The following is a 19573-nucleotide window of genomic DNA, read 5'->3' as shown; positions in this document are numbered from 1 at the left end:
CAGCATTTACAGGCGGGAAGTATCTTGCTAAAAAGGTTTGTGAAAGGTCTGCCCAGTTGGTGAATGATCATGCTAGTTGAGATAGCAACCACTTTCTTTCTATCTTTAAGAGAGAATGGGAATGCTCTGAGTCTAAGAGCATCCTCAAAAATACCATTCATCTTAAATGTGTCACATAGAAAAAGAAAACAATGAAAGTGATAATGTGGATCTTTCATTGGTGACCCTCTATGTCACACCCTGCCCCTCTGTAAGGCATAACATGATCCCGTAGTATACCTAATGAATTACCAACTCTGTCTACTGATAACCCATTAAATACACTACAAGGGACTTTAAAAACTTTTCTTACTTCTTTTACAGTGGTGAGCACTATTTACAGGTGTTAAAAACCTTTTTGAACTGAAGTGATAGAACTAACACATTTGAATTATTTGGAATTTCTGTAAAAATTTTGGCAGAGTGCCATCTGTATTTTGGATAAAACAGTTCTTAAGAAAACCTGTAAAAAGCACTTCAATATTTTTCCAAATCTCAACTCCAACATATTTCTCAACACAACATATTTCTCAACTCAAATCTATAGTGATTTTCAAAGACTGAGATAAAAGAAATATAATATAATTTTTACAAGCCAAAATAACTCATAATTATTTTACAACTTCAATGTACAATTTTAATTTATAACTGCTCAAAACAAAAAACAATATATACATACAGTGGTCATACATTACAGTACAAAATGCAAAATGTGGTATACTCGTTATACCCGAAAATCTCTCGCTAGAGGTACTAGCAGCCTAGTCTGCTGCCCTGTCTGTCTGTCTACCTGCGACAGCAATAAAAAGCTATCGCTGAGACAATGTCTCAGTGGTGCACAACATTAACCAAATACATCTTTAAATCGTAATTCATAAATCATACAAATAATGGATACTTAAAACCATAGTTAATTTCAAGACAGTAATTGTCAATAAGAATTTAAACTCCATTTCTCAATATCACAATAATTTCAATAAGTCAGATCATGGTTGAATTCAAAAGACAGTATATGTCAATAAGAGTTTAAATTCATTTCACAATCTCACAATACATATCAATAAATCACACACAGCTTAATCATGTTCCAAAGTTCAATTCGTCCCAAAAGCCGATGGCTAATGAGGTATTCAATTCGTCCCAAAAGTCGATGACTAATGAGGAATAACATAGCTAGCTAGCAAAAATATGAGTACTCATCCAATTCGTCCTCAACAGGCACACACCTCAACACTTCAGCTAGAGAGGGAATTCAATTCGTCCCACTAGACAAGCTAGCGAGGAATATAATCAATATACATGATAGCTGTGGTTTCAAACCATTTACAGTGCTTTTCAATCAATAAGTATCCATCAAATATTATTCAAACAATTTTTCACAGTTTCACAATTTAAAACAATAATATACAAATAGTCAAAATTTATTTCAATTGAAAATAATTCAAAAGAAATAGCTGTTGTGCACAAACCTCTGATAACTGTCTCTTAGTCTAGACTCAGTGTTTCCTTCCCTTTTCCTGAGTCTTTGGTAAATGAGAAACACAATTTGAAGTGTTTCAGTACTAAATTAAATTATCTCTAACGATAATGTTCGATAAATAATTCACTGAAAGCTATTATTTGCTTAATCACCTAATATACCGATCCTCGATGCGTTCTAGGTAAATTAGGTTTTAACGTTACTAATATGTCACATTCGATAGTATTTTAGGGTTGGTACATATTACCGATTTCATTTCCTTGTTTAGTGCATTTTATTGCAACTTGCTGGATTCCGGGATACTAGTTTGACCTAGCCGGACGACCTAGTTCCCTCGGTTTTCGGGTTTTGGTCAAAACTATAAACTTGTAGATCTATGTCTTACGGAACGCGGGGCAAAATTTTAGGTCATTCTGAGTTATGTAGACCAAGTTATGGTCATTTTACTATTGCTGGTCAAATGACATCAAATTTGGTCATTTTAGGTCAATTTTGGTCAACTTTGGTTCGGCCAGTTTTTGGACCCGAACTTGTGCAAGCTGTTTGACTTGCTTATGGTCATTTCTGGGCTTTGGTGTCTTCATAAGACTTGTAGATATGGATCTTAACTATTCATGGTTAAAATTTCAGGTCAATTGGACCTGTTTTGAGTGAGTTATGGCCTAAACACTAACTGCTGCCCAAATGGTCAGTTTTCAGGCCTCACTTGCATTTAATCCGGATTTGGTCATTTTTCAAGCTACCTTGCAAGCAGAATTTTGGTATGTTTCCTTCATGAAGGTTGGCACATTTTGTGCCTAGTTTCACCTCCAATTGGTCTCATACCAATTGGAGTTACACATTTAGTGTTATGGGCTAAAATGCATACTGCCCTTAATTACATTGCTTATACATGTATCAATTACACATTTACCTTACTCTAAGTCTACTTCCCTTACCAATTCTGATTTGGTACATTACCAAAACCATTTACTACTTCACCTTAAAGTTACTTTGGGCAGAATGCAAACATCCTTAATACACTAAATGAAACTCTAATTCACAAAGTCCAAATACAACCATAAATACACATAAAACTCCTAATTGTTACATACAATTTCCACAACCAATTTACATACATATTCATCAACCCTCAATATCACAATTCATCCAACATCTTCATGAATTCAAACATTCATTAAGGAGTCCCAAGGTTGCCGAAAGCTTCACAATGCCAAAGTTTCCCACAATTCGTCAACTTCCATTTCAAGTGCACAATCACCATATACATGTGGAATTAACTTACTAGGATATTAAATCACCCTACTCAACATAATTTCCCATTAAATAAATGTAAGAATAAATCATCAAATATACAACTCCATGGATGTCCAAACTGGATATATCAAGAACTCCTCAAAACTTAAAAATTCCTTCACAAAGCACACACCCATAACATGTATACAAAGTTTAACAAAGCAATATTAAAAAATACAAACTTACTTATTGTTAGGACTTGTTAAACCTTCACTAAACTTCTTGATTTTGCTATCAAACTCTTCCTTATGATGTGGAGATAAACTTTGATGAAGAAACCTAGGTGTTTAGAGGTGAAATGAAGGAGTGAATGAAGGTTTAAGCAAAACGGCAATGGGGGTTCTCACTTTCTTCATTTTGGCATGGTTGAGGGAAATGGAGAAGATGAAGATTTCAGATTGTATAATGGACTTACACCTGCCATTTAATGTTTAATTTATTCTATAGTGGTCCACTTTCACAAAGTAATTCATTTTATATGTTAAATTTTCCTTTATTCCACATTAAACCCATAATTTTTGCTATTTACTTTAGGTACCACCAAATTAATTTTTCATTATATTTTCTAAGTGTAATATTAATTATTTTTAATGGACATTTAGGTCAAAAGACAATTCGGGATTTCAAATGACCATAATGCCCCTGTTCGGATTACATTCCCGATTTTTCGGTAACACCGGGTTTTGTCTGTTTTTTGATTTCTCACTTTTCTTTGTACTAATTATTTAATTTTTATTTAATATTTCTAATGATATTTATACTTCAATTGATGTCTCTTTAAGTCCTATAAATATTTTCCAGGGTTCCCCGCAGTCCAGGGCTAGTCAACGGTCCATGCCGTGACTTCTCGGTGCGGTCACCCATCGCTAGGGTTCTCGGCTCGCTTAACTTGGTTACATTTCTTTGCTATTATTTTTCCTTTGTTTTTCTTGTATTTTCTTTTCTTGTATTTCATTATTTTATGTCTCCTCCCTCATGTCAAAGTGTAGTTCTAGGCATCCTAGCTGTCCGGACAACACTGGTCACTGGAACAGTAGAACGCACTACCGAACATAGGGGTGTTACACTCTAAATTATTGTTAAATCATCTAGAGCCGTGTCGGTTTAAGCTCAAAATTATTTGCATCTATTATAGGTCTAGTAACACTCAGTTGGAATCCTTGCATAGTTGGGGCTCCATAGTCCCTCAAGGGTCTTGCCTATAATCTGCCATGGTTGAAGTTTCAGCTTCCTGTTGCTTCTTCCCCTTCTTGATGGCTCTTAGAATTTTATCTATTTTTAGATCCAATTCAAGTATATCTTTGGGTTTAGTTATGGTCATAAACTAAACAGAAGGCTTGAAATAGGAATAAGAAAACAAAAATAAATAAATAACTAATAAAAATAAAATAAAACAAAATGTCTAAATTAGATAAATTTCCTATCGTCTAATATCAACAAAAGTTCCTTGGCAATAGTGCCAAAAACTTATTGTGCAAAGTCCCATAGGTGCACGAATCGTTAACAAATAATATAGTATTGAATGAGTATTGTGCCCACGAGGAACTTGGTGAATACCAAACTAAACAATAATTATAAGTATCTAGACTACTAATTATGGAAATGAGAATATAAACTAAGTTATTCTCAACCAATGAAATAAAAGAAAGCTAAACAATTCAACTGATGTAATCAATTAATAAAAGTAATTCCAAAATTAGGGGTTTGCACTTTAACCTCTTACAAATTTAATCTCATTCATTCAATAAATTAGAAAGCTATTACTTTGAGAGAAATTAATCCTAAACTATCTTAAGTCCTCTCTCAAGGTACTCAAGGTGTATTTTAATTAACCTGAACTCTACTTTCATGACAATCAATCTTAATCAAGACCTTTTAAGCTCTTTGATTAATTATAAACTCCACATAGAATCTTAGCCTATCTCTAGGTCAAAAACCCTGAGTTCAATGTCTTGATTTTCCAATATTAATCTTCACCTTTCAATCCTTCAATTAATATCTAAATCATAACTAAGTGGAGCTCTACACATAGCATGCATTAAGATCACAAGAAATTGAATTAAAGAACAAATGTCCAAATTTATCAAATAAAACAACATCCATAATAAAATTTGAAAGTGCTACATCCATAATCTTAGAATTAAGAAAACTACTCACTCATAGTGAGTTTAACTATGATGACCCAAACCAAGGGCCATTACTAGCATTAGGGATCAGGTCAGCTTAAGGCTGCTGGAACTCATAGCAAGCCTAAAACCTAAGAAACATATATACATTCCTACATCTCACCAGTTAAACATACTTTAAACCGTTATACCTTAGTCTTTTCATTCATACATAAACATTCATAACATAATGATGGTTCTTAATTTGAACATTAACATACATAAGATCCAAAGTGTAATGGTTTAATATGCGTATCCTCAAAAGGGTTAACACAACATATACATCATCATACTTTAACAAATATTACATATTTCCAATTTCCTTTAATCACCAACATAGTACTATCCATTCATAAATTACATGTCCATCTGAAGGAACGGAAGCGTGAAAAACACAAGATTATACCATTGAATTCAAAAATTTTCACCTAGGGTCACATGCACCATGCAAGATTTATTTTTATCTATTTGATTTCAATGATAAACAACATATTAAATCTCTTTTAATATGTTTTTGGATCTGTATTTGCCATTTAAGATTTTAAAATTAATCAGATTAATTTTAGAACCCTAGATTAAATCAAGAACGATTACACTAACCTCTTGATGTGCTGCAGCGTGTCTGCGCCTTTGAGATTCGTCTTGAGACACGGATGTTGTCCCTCTAGCTTGTCCACACCAAGAACACCTATGGAAGCCCTTGAACAGCTTCTAAAGCCTTTTCTATTAATTAGAAATTCAAGTTCTGCCTTTTAAGAGATTAGAGATGTAAACAGGACACTAGAAACAATTTCTAGTGTTCTTAATTCAAGAGATTGATGGCTAATCTCTTTGAATTGATGAGAGATGAAGAGAAATAGCTGGAGAGGCTCAAAGTGGCGTGACATATGAGAGGAGAGGCTGCTGGTTATGTTTTCTTTTCATAACCACACTTAAATAGCTAGGTTAACACATTAAACCCTAGCCACATGTCACCTTTTGATTAGCTCTAGGTTTAAGTGACCCAATCACATTGTGCCAAGTGTCAAACCTATATTTAATCTTGATTTTAATCATCTTACATGATTAAAAACATTTGGCAAGCTTATGTGTTATGCCATGTGTCACCATCTCATGGTGCCACGTGTCACACCGCAAAATGACCAAAATGCCCTCGTGTCTTAATTTTGAGTTCTTAACCCAAAATAATTATTTTCTTCTTCTAATTAATTTATATCAAATATAAATTAATTAATTAATCTCTATTAATTAATTTCTCATCAATTAAATTCATATTTAAACACTTTAAATATAAATTTAATTTATACTACATCCAATAATCTAGATTTGGTTTCAAGTCATGCTAGGGACTTTGCAATTTTATTGCAAACCAAATCTATTTAATTAATCAATTAAACTCTTTAATTAATTAATTAAATCATATTTAAATAGGTGATAACTTGTGTATGTGTGTGACTTACTAGGCTCATCACTAATTGGCAATGAGACATGATATCAACTCTTAATATCATCGAACTCTTTCTTACCATAAATGATTTCTCTAAATCATTTTATGAACCTCATAGACCATGGTTAACACCTAGCATAGCATGCCATGGCCACCCAATTAGTAATAAGGTTTACCTTAAATGAACCTATAATCATATGTTACCATGCACTAGAATCTCTCTCATTACAAAATCCCAACTCAAGCCGGAGTCATGGTTTATGTCAAACTCCATTTGCTATGAATATTATGTTCTCTTTTAATTCCAGTTCTTGATTAAAAGATTTTCTCATCTAAACTCTTTCTGAATAAATCTATCTGTCTGGCCAGAACTTGAAACATAAAGAACAATTAAATGAACCTAGGATTTTAACTCTATTTACTTAGAGGAACAGATTCCATCTTGATCACCACCTACCTCCATATATCACTAGTAGGAGCCAACTGATGCCCATCTACCCATACAGTACAAGTATGAAAGCGATCAAACTCAAACTACCTATATACAAGATAAGCTGCTATCTCAGGTCTAAAGATTATATGCACTGATATGATTTATGACAAAATATTGACAAGAGTAAACTCCATGTGTTTGTCATAAGTATCACTGGTTCGGCCTACTTATCATTTATAAGTGCCTATCAAGTTTGTTATATGGCATGAGACTCACCATTCCATCTTATTTATATCTCATATAAATAACTTGGGAACAAACATGAATACAATCTTTCTGGATAAGTCATGTCCTTATTATGAAGTATCCTCGATTGTGAACCTATTTATGATACTTTGTGCTAGAAATATTGTCACTCATATTCTTAACAACTTAAGAATAATATTTCTAACAAAATATCAATGGACCTTTTCTATTACACATAAATATATTATGTAAACGGAAAAGTGGAAATGCCTTTTATTATTAAAAATATGTACAAGATACATACTAAATGATATGCTCTAGGGCATACTACTAACAATCTCCCACTAGCACTAGAGCCATTCATTACAATATCTTAGACCTATCTTCTCAAGATGTCGGTCTAATCGAGTCCGTGACAAATGCTTAGTGAATGGATCGGGTTTTTCACCGATGTTATTTTTCTGCATGGCTATATCGCCTTGCCCAACTATATCTCCGATAATGTGGTAGTGCCTTTCTATGTGTTTGGATTTTGGTGAGACCTTAGTTCCTTAGCTCAGATGATCGCTCCATTGTTGTCACAAAGTAGTGGAACCGCGACTCAATGGAAGGAACTATCGTAAGTTCTCACACGAACTTCTTCATCCAAATGACTTCTTTTGCAAAGATTCGATGCAAAGAATATACTCACCTCGAGTGGAATCTGCAATGTGCTCGCTTGGAACTCTTCCAACCGATCGCACCTCCATTACAAATGAACACATATCCAGAGGTAGACTTTCTATCATCGATATCCGATTGGAAATCGTAATCGGATAACCATCCAATTGCAAGTCTCTACCTACATAAATAAAGAATAAATCCTTAGTTCTTCTCAACAACTTAAGGATATTATTGACTATCGATGTTCCAAACTCGGATTAGATTGATACCGCTAGTCAAACTAATAAAGATATGCGATATCCAGCCTAGTACACAACATTGCATACATTAAACTTCCAATAGCCGAAGCATATGGAATCCTGGCCATCTTATCTCTTTCTTCAGGTGTCTTTGGAGACATCTCTTTAGAAAGGTGGATACCATGTCTCACTGGTAACAATCCTCTCTTGGAATCAAGCATGTTAAACCTCTTTAACACCTTTTCCAAGTATAGACTTTGGGATAAACCAATTATTCTTTTCGCTCTATCTCTATAGATGCGAATCCCAAGAATATAGGTTGCCTCCCCTAAGTCTTTCATGGAGAATGTATTTGACAACCATACCTTTATAGTCGTCAACATACCTGTATCATTACCCATCAATAGTATGTCATCCACATATAAGACAAGGAAAGTGATAGCACTGTCACTAACCTTCTTATATACACATGGCTCATCCTCATTTTTGATAAAACCAAAAGATTTAATGGCTTCATCAAAACGGATGTTCCAACTCCTCGAAGCTTGTTTCAACCCATAAATGGATCGCTTTAGCTTGCATACCTTGGAACCATCTTGGGATTCAAATCCCCTAGGTTGTTCCATGAAAATGTTTTCTTCAATGTATTCATTGAGAAAAGGCTTTGACATCCATCCGCCAAATCTCATAATCATAGTATGCACTATTGCTAGTAAAATCCTAATTGATTTAAGCATGGCAACAAAGTAGAAAGTCTCCTCATAGTCTTTTCCTTGCCTTTTGCGATACCCTTTTGCTACTAGGGTTGCTTTAGAGTTATCTTCCTTTCCATCAGAACCTATTTTCTTCTAGAAAACCCATTTGTTCCCTATAGGTACAATACCTTGTGTGGGTCAACACGATCGCACACTTGATTCTAATACATGGAATCAATCTCGGATTTCATAGCATCAATCCATTTTGAAGAGTCTATATCTGATATAGCTTCTTCATAGGTAAGTGGATCATCTCCATGATCTACTTCTTCATGAGTAGACAACTCTTTTTCTTCTTCATGAAGAAAACCATATCTCACCGTGGGTGAGATACCCGGTTGTTCTACGAGGAACAAATTGTAGATGTTTCATCAATGAGTATAGGTTGACTAGATGGATCTATATCCATCCGATGCATTGGTTGGTCGAATTCTCCAATTCTAACTCTATTTGCCTTCTTTTGCCTCCTTCTTGAACAAACGTTGTTCAAGAAATGTGGCATCTCTACTTATCACAACCTTTTGTGAAGTAGGCAAATAAAAATAATATCCAAAACTATCTTTTGGATATCCAACAAATTGACCTCTTTACGATCCGGTCTCCAATTTATCGTTGTTCACTTTTTGATATAAGTCGACAACCCCAAATCTTAACATGCTTAAGACTTGGTTTTCTTCCATGCCATATCTCATAAGGTGTGGAAGAAACTGATTTTGATGGAATCCTATTCGAATATATAAAGTCGATTCTAATGCAAATCCCCAAAAGGAGATTGGCATATCAAGATAGCTCATCATACTACGCACCATATCCAATAAGGTACGATTTCTCCTTTCAGATACACCATTCACCGTATGCGTTCTGGAGGAGTCACCGAGAAACAATGCCATGCTCTCTCAAGTATTCATCAAATTCAAGACTCAAATATTCACCTCCACGATCCGATCGAAGAGCTTTAATACTCTTTCTGCTTGATTTTCTACTTGATTTAAATTCTTTGAACTTTTCAAAGGATTCATGTTTGTATTTCATCAAATACAAATACCCAAACCTTGATTTATCATCAGTAAAGGTAATAAAATAATGAAAGCCCCCTCAAGCCATTTCTTTAAACGGACCACATACATCACTATGTATTAGTTCCAAAATATTTTTAGCTCTTAGCCCTTGTCCAACAAAGGGTAATCTAGTCATTTTGCCTTGAAGGCAAGATTCACAAGTTGGAGTAGGCTCGAGCCCAATGAGGATAAAATCCCCATTTTCTCCAATTTTGTAATCCTATCTTACGCAACATGACATAACCTTAAGTGCCAAATATATTTTGAACTTGAGTTGGTTTTCACCATGGCATTGCATTCATTTAGATTGCTTTACTCGCGGTGGAAACACTTTCTTACTGACAATGGAAACACTTTCTTTTTGGCAATGGAAACACTTTCCTATTGGCAGTGGAAACAATTTCCTTTGCCTTTGTCAGCTTTGGTCTTCCTTTTCTGCTTAGCTATTTTCTTGAAGGACCAGAATCGAGGTTTCTTTTTCTTATTGCCCTTCTTCTTGTTGGACTTTCCAGTAAGAAGATGCAACCAAAGCTACCTCTTTTCCTTTATTGCTCGGCATATTCTTTTGGGCAATAACCAGCATGTTGAGTAATTCGGCTAAGGTGCATTCTGTTTAGTCATATGGAAATTTGTCACAAAATTCCCAAAAGACTCGTGAAGGGATCAAGGATCAAACCGTCTGTAGTTGGAAATCCATGTTGAAGTCAAGATGTTCCAACCGCTCAATCACCGAATCATCTTGTGGACATGATCCCCAACATTCTCGTCCCTCAGACATCCTCATACGGAATAGTCTAGATATCTCATACCTAGCATTCTGCTGTGCTCACCATACAACTCTTGTAGGTGAAGGAGGATCTCATTCGCACTGCATGTTCTCATGTTGCTTCAGAACTCATTACTCATAGAAGCAAGCATGTAACACTTAGCTCTCATATCATGCTCCTTCCACTTGTCCAAAGTATCATGTTCCTCTTGTGTGGCCTCTGGAGGTAAGGGACCAGAACATTTGAATCTAGAACATATCCTATATGTTCAAGGTTCAAGACAAGTTTCAAATTTCTTAGCCAATCGCATGATTAGGTCCTCACAACCTATTGCGATCAAGTATGCTTGCAAGGATATTGGATGGTGGTGGTTGTTCGTGCTCATTATTATCGTAAAAATTAATTGCGAAATAACCAGATTAATTAGTAAATGTATCATGTAATTAACCAAATATGATTATGGTCTTTTAATCAAATTGGTCCTCCCACTAACTTAGCGAATCCTACACTTCCAAAGTAGAAAACGGAAATCCTAGTTGGATGGATTTCTAGTGGGTGATTGAATTCTTATAATTCTATTGATCATCCTCAGGTACATCCATTATTGGAATTACAATAAACTATAAGTGAGCAACTCCTTGCCCATCACATCTCATGTGAGGTTCAACTTTTTACTAGCCCCTAATGCTCAAAATCTCGGGTACATCCAATATTGACTTATCTTGCATTAGTTAAGTTGATCCCATTGAGCTAATTATGCAAATAATTTTAATGTCCTCAGGTACATCCAATATTGGCCACCAAACCATTTACATATTTACAAAATCTCATGCTTAACAATTATTCTTAAGAAAATCTCTTAAATAAATTGCATCTTATGCAACTATTTAAAATTTCTTAAAATAATTGCCCCAATGGAGGGCTTATGTTATAATTACTTTAATTATAGCATTTCCAACTTAATCATTTGTTTGGAAGATTTTATGGTCATTCTAATTACTATTAAGGTCTCACTTTGCACATTATCCATTTAGCATGCATATATCATATAATTGCATACATTCCCATACATCTCATGCATTCATGGATAAGCAGTAAATATGGTATGATCATGGACTTTCTAAGGGATTCAATTCTGAGCCACCAAGAATTGAATCAGGGCATTCCTAGGTGTATTTCATTCATTCATTTTACAAGAGTTGCTGAAGGAGTACATAATCAACACTTGATATTGAATTCCTCCCACTGGTCCCACCAATGCTCTTGACCTCCTTGAACTTCTTGCAATCCAATATTACATAGTAATCCTTGGCATACCAAGGCGAATTTACAAGAACTTAAATAAATGAAATTACAACCCAAAAATTATTACAAACTTAATAATACATGCCCAAAATAAATTAAAATAAATTAATTAATTTACAATCCCAAAGAAACATAAAAGAAATAAATCCAATCACATTGGTCTTTTATAGTCCATGATCATCCATCATGCATATCACTATTTAACAATTAAATAAAACATACATACTTAAATTAAATTGAATATCTCATATTCAACTTAAAAATCCAGATTTGAATATGATTCAAATAAATTTAAAAATTCAGATTTGAATCTCATTCAAACAAATTTAAAAATTCAGATTTGAATCACATTTAAACAACTTCAAAAATTCAGATTTGAATCACATTCAAACATTTTTTTAAAAAATCAGATTTGAATCACATTCAAATATTTTTTAAAAAATCAGATCTGAATTTTATTGAATCAATTTTAAAAAATCAGATTTAAATATGATTCAAACAACTTTAAAAATTCAGATTTGAATCACATTCAAACAACTTTTAAAATTCAGATTTGAATCACATTCAAAACAATTTTTAAAATTCTGATTTGAATCATAATTTAATTGTGTGATTAAAACAACTAATTAAACACTTTAATTAGTCAAAGAATAGGCCTTAGATCATACAACAATTGCAGAATTAAAAGCCAAACCTTGAACCACCCATGGAACCATTGTTGCCGCCACCAATGGTGGCTTCACCATGTGTGACGCCACATCTCATGATCCAACCAGCAATGAATCTCTTGATCTTATGATCAAACACACAATTAAATTATATAATCAACAATCTAAATGGCAAATATAGTGGCTCTGATACCAATTGAAGGAACGGAAGCGTGAAAAACACAAGATTATACCATTGAATTCAAAAATTTTCACCTAGGGTCACATGCACCATGCAAGATTTATTTTTATCTATTTGATTTCAATGATAAACAACATATTAAATCTCTTTTAATATGTTTTTGGATCTGTATTTGCCATTTAAGATTTTAAAATTAATCAGATTAATTTTAGAACCCTAGATTAAATCAAGAACGATTACACTAACCTCTTGATGTTGCGCCTTTGAGATTCGTCTTGAGACACCAAATGTTGTCCCTCTAGCTTGTCCACACCAAGAACACCTATGGCAGCCCTTGAACAGCTTCTAAAGCCTTTTCTATTAATTAGAAATTCAAGTTCTGCCTTTTAAGAGATTAGAGATGTAAACAGGACACTAGAAACAATTTCTAGTGTTCTTAATTCAAGAGATTGATGGCTAATCTCTTTGAATTGATGAGAGATGAAGAGAAATAGCTGGAGAGGCTCAAAGTGGCGTGACATATGAGAGGAGAGGCTGCTGGTTATGTTTTCTTTTCATAACCACACTTAAATAGCTAGGTTAACACATTAAACCCTAGCCACATGTCACCTTTCGATTAGCTCTAGGTTTAAGTGACCCAATCACATTGTGCCAAGTGTCAAACCTATATTTAATCTTGATTTTAATCATCTTACATGATTAAAAATATTTGGCAAGCTTATGTGTTATGCCATGTGTCACTATCTCATGGTGCCACGTGTCACACCGCAAAATGACCAAAATGCCGTGTCTTAATTTTGAGGTCTTAACCCAAAATAATTATTTTCTTCTTCTAATTAATTTATATCAAATATAAATTAATTAATTAATCTCTATTAATTAATTTCTCATCAATTAAATTCATATTTAAACACTTTAAATATAAATTTAATTTATACTACACATCCAATAATCTAGATTTGGTTTCAAGTCATGCTAGGGACTTTGCAATTTTATTGCAAACCAAATCTATTTAATTAATCAATTAAACTCTTTAATTAATTAATTAAATCATATTTAAATAGGTGATAACTTGTGTATGTGTGTGACTTACTAGGCTCATCACTAATTGGCAATGAGACATGATATCAACTCTTAATATCATCAGAACTCTTTCTTACCATAAATGATTTCTCTAAATCATTTTATGAACCTCATGGACCATGGTTAACACCTAGCATAGCATGCCATGGCCACCCAATTAGTAATAAGGTTTACCTTAAATGAACCTATAATCATATGTTACCATGCACTAGAATCTCTACATAAAATCCCAACTCAAGTTTGAGTCATGGTTTATGTCAAACTCCATTTGCTATGAATATTATGTTCTCTTTTAATTCCAGTTCTTGATTAAAAGATTTTCTCATCGAAACTCTTTTCTGAATAAATCTATCTGTCCTGGCCAGGAACTTGAAACATCAAGAACAATTAAATGAACATAGGATTTTAACTCTATTTACTTAGAGGAACAGATTCCATCTTGATCAACACCTACCTCCATATATAACTAGTAGGAGCCAACAGATGCCCATATACCCATACACAGTACAAGTATGAAAGCAGTATCAAACTCAAACTACCTATATACAAGATAACTGTGCTATCTCAGGTCTAAAGATTATATGCACTGATATGATTTATGACAAAACATTGACAAGAGTAAACTCCATGTGTTTGTCATAAGTGTCACTGGTTCGGCCTACTTATCATTTATAAGTGCCTATCAAGTTTGTTATATGGCATGAGACTCACCATTCCATCTTATTTATATCTCATATAAATAACTTGGGAACAAACATGAATACAATCTTTCTGGATAAGTCATGTCCTTATTATGAAGTATCCTCGATTGTGAACCTATTTATGATACTTTGTGCTAGAAATATTGTCACTCATATTCTTAACAACTTAAGAATAATATTTCTAACAAAATATCAATGGACCTTTTCTATTACACATAAATATATTATGTAAACGGAAAAGTGGAAATGCCTTTTATTATTAAAAATATGTACAAGATACATACTAAATGATATGCTCTAGGGCATACTACTAACACCATCTACCCATATATCATACATAAAGGAAGGGCTAAGGCTACCCCTGAAGCTCTCTTTTCGAAAAACTCTTCTAGTCCTATAACCCTACACCGGGGGGTTAGGGGAAAGGGGTAAGCTTACACAAGCTCAGTGAGTAAACTAACCATAATTAATTATATCATTCATTCATACATGTGAATGTAATGCATCATTCATATGGATTTCACATCACAAACATTTCACGTAAGATGGACATTATCATCAATAACTCCCCAAACTTTCCTTTTGAACATGACCTGTGTCATGTACCCTAGGACAACTTACAGATCTCTCCTGAAGGGCAACTTAAAGATCTCCCAATGGGATTTACTTATGGATCCATAACAAACGTAATGTTACATAATCATAACATATGGAGAGTTAGTGGGTCATCCAATATCCATCAATGCACCAATAACAAATTAAGTAATTATGCAACATCTTGGTGTTCTAGATGCGTACATTCTAAATAAATATGATATAATGCATAAGGATGCTCATTAATTACCTATAAATAGTTTCCATTTTATTAAGGTTAGAGTTACTCGATGCATAAGGATAATTATTAATTACTTATAAATAGTTTCCATTTTATTAAGGTTAGAGTTACTCACCTCTTATAGTCTATTAACCACCTCACTCGAATAGGAGCTATCCTTGGATCCTTACCCTTTTGAGTCCCTTAAGCCTAATCCTATAAAATCAGACCCTAGAGTGTTATACAAGGTTTTAAAAATCTACACATATCATAAACATCATATTTTAAGCCCTAAAGAACCATGAAATCATGTTTTGGAACTTTAGAAAAGAAGGGAGAAAAAGTTAGGCAAACACACTTCGACTGTCAAAGTCTTAGGCTTTGGACAACACTTTTATCTAGTGCTGACTTTGACTGCCGAAGTCTTAGACTTCAATTGTAGAACCTAAAAATTTTTTAGATTTTTCGAGAAATTATATGCTTCAGCTGCTGAACCTTTGGCTTTTGATAGCCGGATCTGGGAATTTCTAGAATTTTCAAGTCGAAAACCTATAGATCCCTTATCTCAAATACCTCAAAACTCATTGTAAAGTTTCAAAACACAATCCCATCACATATACACATCTTTGGGGCCTAAAACAACTTGAAAACATGCTTAATACCCACATATATTAATAAAAAAACTCAAATCCTAGGTTCCCCCCAAACCTAACTTAGTATATGCATGGATTTCTTCAAATCCATCATAGGAAATTAGCCATTTATAATAACCTTAATTTAAAATATAAATTATATATTTTTATATATAGTATTTTAATATTGTTTTTAATATTATCTAACTTGATTATTATTATTATTATTATTATTATTATTATTATTATTATTATTATTATTATTATTATTATTATTATTATTATTTTCTTGTTTTTGCATATCAAGACTAAATTTGAAGGCTTTATTTATTATTATATTAAATTAAATTAAGTTTAGTTTAATTATTTCATTGAATTAAATATGTTAAATGAAAATTTTAATTGTATTTTAATATTAGTTATTGAGTTAATTTTATATTATATTATTTTATTAAAAAAAAACCCAGAAACCCCCCCACCTCTCTTTCTCTCTCCCCGACTCCCTCTTTCTCCCTCCCTTTTTCCTTCGCTTCCGACCACCACCTACATCGCCCATCGTTGGCCAGTGTCTCCAACCACCACCCCCAGCACCAGTGACCTTTGACGACGTCCCAATGGTGAGCTCTAGCTGCAAAAACACGAGGAAGGAGAGGGAGAAGCTGTGCACCTTCAGAGCTTTAGGCCTCGATTCTTGGTGTTTCCAACCCTGGATGGCCGTATTCCCACCGGTGTTCACCTCCTCATGACTTGGTGCACCTTTCCCAACTGATGGTGCTTCAAAATGTTGCTGGTAGTCGTAGTTCCAAGGAGAGAGAAAGAAGAAAGAAAATTTTGGGCAGTGGGCTTTCTGGCCAATCCCATCATCGGATTTGAAATTCGATACCACCGATGGACTCAAAGTGATGAAATCTTCAAGATGGGATCGACCCTACTCCAATTGGACACCATTGAAAAAAGGCGATCATTGGATAGTCCAGATCGCTTAGTGTGATTGGATCGATGGTAGCTTATCGGCGTCGGGACTGCATTTTTAGCTAGATCTGGTTATCCGGTGGCTTGTCTCGGAACGTGGTCAATATTATTGTCAATCCTAGTGTTTTCAGACATTTTAGAAGCGTTTCAGGTGTCAGATTTAGCATAGGTGATTGAGGTCAGCTATTTTTCCTCCACCTAGCAGCCACAATAGTCCCTAGTGTATAGTGAGTAGATATTAATTTTATTTACAATTTCCATATTATTGTTATTACATGTCACAGCATGCCCATGCATCACTTATAGATATATATATTAGCTACTATAGGCACGCTTTGTGTTGCAACTTTACTTGATGGTTTAATGTGGGTGTTGCCTGGGGTAATTTGGAGCTGTGTACGTGTGTTGGTGTGTGTGTGGTGTATTGGTGGTGGATATGGGTAGAACGAGCAAATCGGCTTGGGCTAGTCTCTCTTAGGGCCCTATCCTTTTATGATAAGTGAGGATGAGTACGGCTTTGAGTTGATCTCACTGAACCCCACACTTGGTTTGTAAGAGAAAGTCCGGCTCGAGTTGATCTAGCTGGTAGGCCTTGGATTAAGATAGCTGTATAGGGGATTAGCTCCCATATTGTATTTATACTGGTGTGACACACGGGTGTGTGAGTGCTCTAAATTATTCTTTGTGCGAGTATTGTTGAAATTGCTGATCTATGCTGTATTTCATCCTTAGGGATGTATTAGTACTAGATAGTTATAGAAATTGTATGTAAAATCAATATCTTACTCTATGAGTCGAACGCTTACTCCTGTTTACCCTATTTTTCTAGGCTATCAGAGGAGTTCTTTTTCAGAGTAACCTGTTTTCTTCTTCGCAGGTTTAATATCAGTTATTTATTTGTTTTATTATTTTTTAAATTTGAAATCTAGAACTTAGCATTTGTTAGCAGTATTATGGATCTTGTTAGAGACTGTGTTAAATTGAGTTTTTGGTTTTTTTACTGAATGGAAAATTTTTATGACATATAAATTATTTGTAAATGGTGGTACTAGGGTTGAGCTAGGCTCCCCTCGTTTTAGTAGTTAACAATCATTGGGTTGGGTTGACTCAAATTAAAATGGAATATTTTATTTTTATTTTATTTACTTATTGGGCCTTGGTTATGGATTTGGGAACAGTAAGACTTACTATGGGTATCAGAGGCTTTATGCCGACCCAGGTCTTAGTGCCGGTCTAGCCCGTGGGATTGGGTCATGACAATTATGGTATTAGAGCTTAGGCTCCAAATTCATGGGAAGTGTATGTCTAGGGATTTAAAAAAGGGCTCTTGTTAGGAGGTCACAGGCGGAGTATAGGCTCCTGTTTCATCTTCTTCTATAATTCCTTGTTTCTAGATTATGCATTATTCCTTGGATAGTGTAAGAATGCTTCATTTGATGTATTAGTTTTCGTGGAGTACATGGTGATGTGAACTAGAGCTAGCAAGCATGCTGAGGTCTACCATGAGGATACGTACTCCAAGAAATGCTATGTTTCTGTCAGTTTGGGTTTAAATGGCATGCCTATCTGGTACAAGGCACAAGGAAATAAAGGTAATTTTTAGCAGTATAGTTGATTTAGATGGGAGTGAGGGTACCACTGCTAGTAGTCATCAGTAAATAGCCCAGTCAGAATACATTTATGGTATCAGTGGGTTGAAGAGATATAGGAGATTAGGAAACCTAGTCTATTGGGATGTATCATAGTAATTATACAATGTTTTTTTTATGTTTGTGCTATAAGCTGCAGATTACAGTACCGATATGGAATTATTGTGTAGAGCTACATGCTTTCCTGCAGTGTTTCATGATGAGGGTATTTGCAGATAAGCTCTAGTTTTGTATAGATATGCCAGAACAAAGTTCTATATCTACAGAAGAGTTAGGAAAACTCCTAGTTAGGGTTTAAGACCCTAGGCATAGAATATCAAAAGTCACAGTTGGGTGATAACTAGAGTCAGTGACTTAGTTATCTTAACTTGAGCACAGAGTTATAGCATGAGTGGCACAAGACTAGAGGTTTTTAGTATGGTCACAATATAATGATTACACCTACTTAGTGGGGTCATCTGGTCTTTGATATGAGGTCTTGGACAATTTTAGTATTACAAGAGACATTTTGCCTAAATTTAGTAACAATATTATATCCTTTGTTTGTCAGCAAGATGCAGTACCCCTGTTGCAGTCAGTTATGATGTAGGGTATGATCTTATACTTTCAGGAAAGATAAAATATTACTACTAGTAATGGTGATCTAAAGAATAGTGTCCCAGATGGGACTGTAGAGTGTGGTAGAAAGTAGTTGGCTCAAGTATCCTGAAGAGGATATAAGTTTCATTGTAGGAACTATAAGTGATCAGCTCATGATGGATGAAAAGCCAGTGAATTGAATGAGAGGTTATGGTACCCAGTACCATAAGTTTTGACTAATTGAGTGGATATAAGAAAATAAAATCCTTGTAGATTTCCTCCTTGAGGTGTTAGGGGGCAGCTTATAGTTAAGTAGAGGAACGGACAATGACTGTAAGTAAGTGAAAATAAGTCATAGGATATCAGTAGATAAAAGGAAATTTAGGAAAATTTGGATAATC

Source organism: Hevea brasiliensis, chromosome 5, assembly GCF_030052815.1.
Source record: "Hevea brasiliensis isolate MT/VB/25A 57/8 chromosome 5, ASM3005281v1, whole genome shotgun sequence".
Taxonomy (NCBI): domain Eukaryota; kingdom Viridiplantae; phylum Streptophyta; class Magnoliopsida; order Malpighiales; family Euphorbiaceae; genus Hevea; species Hevea brasiliensis.
Note: the sequence above shows the minus strand (reverse complement) of the source record.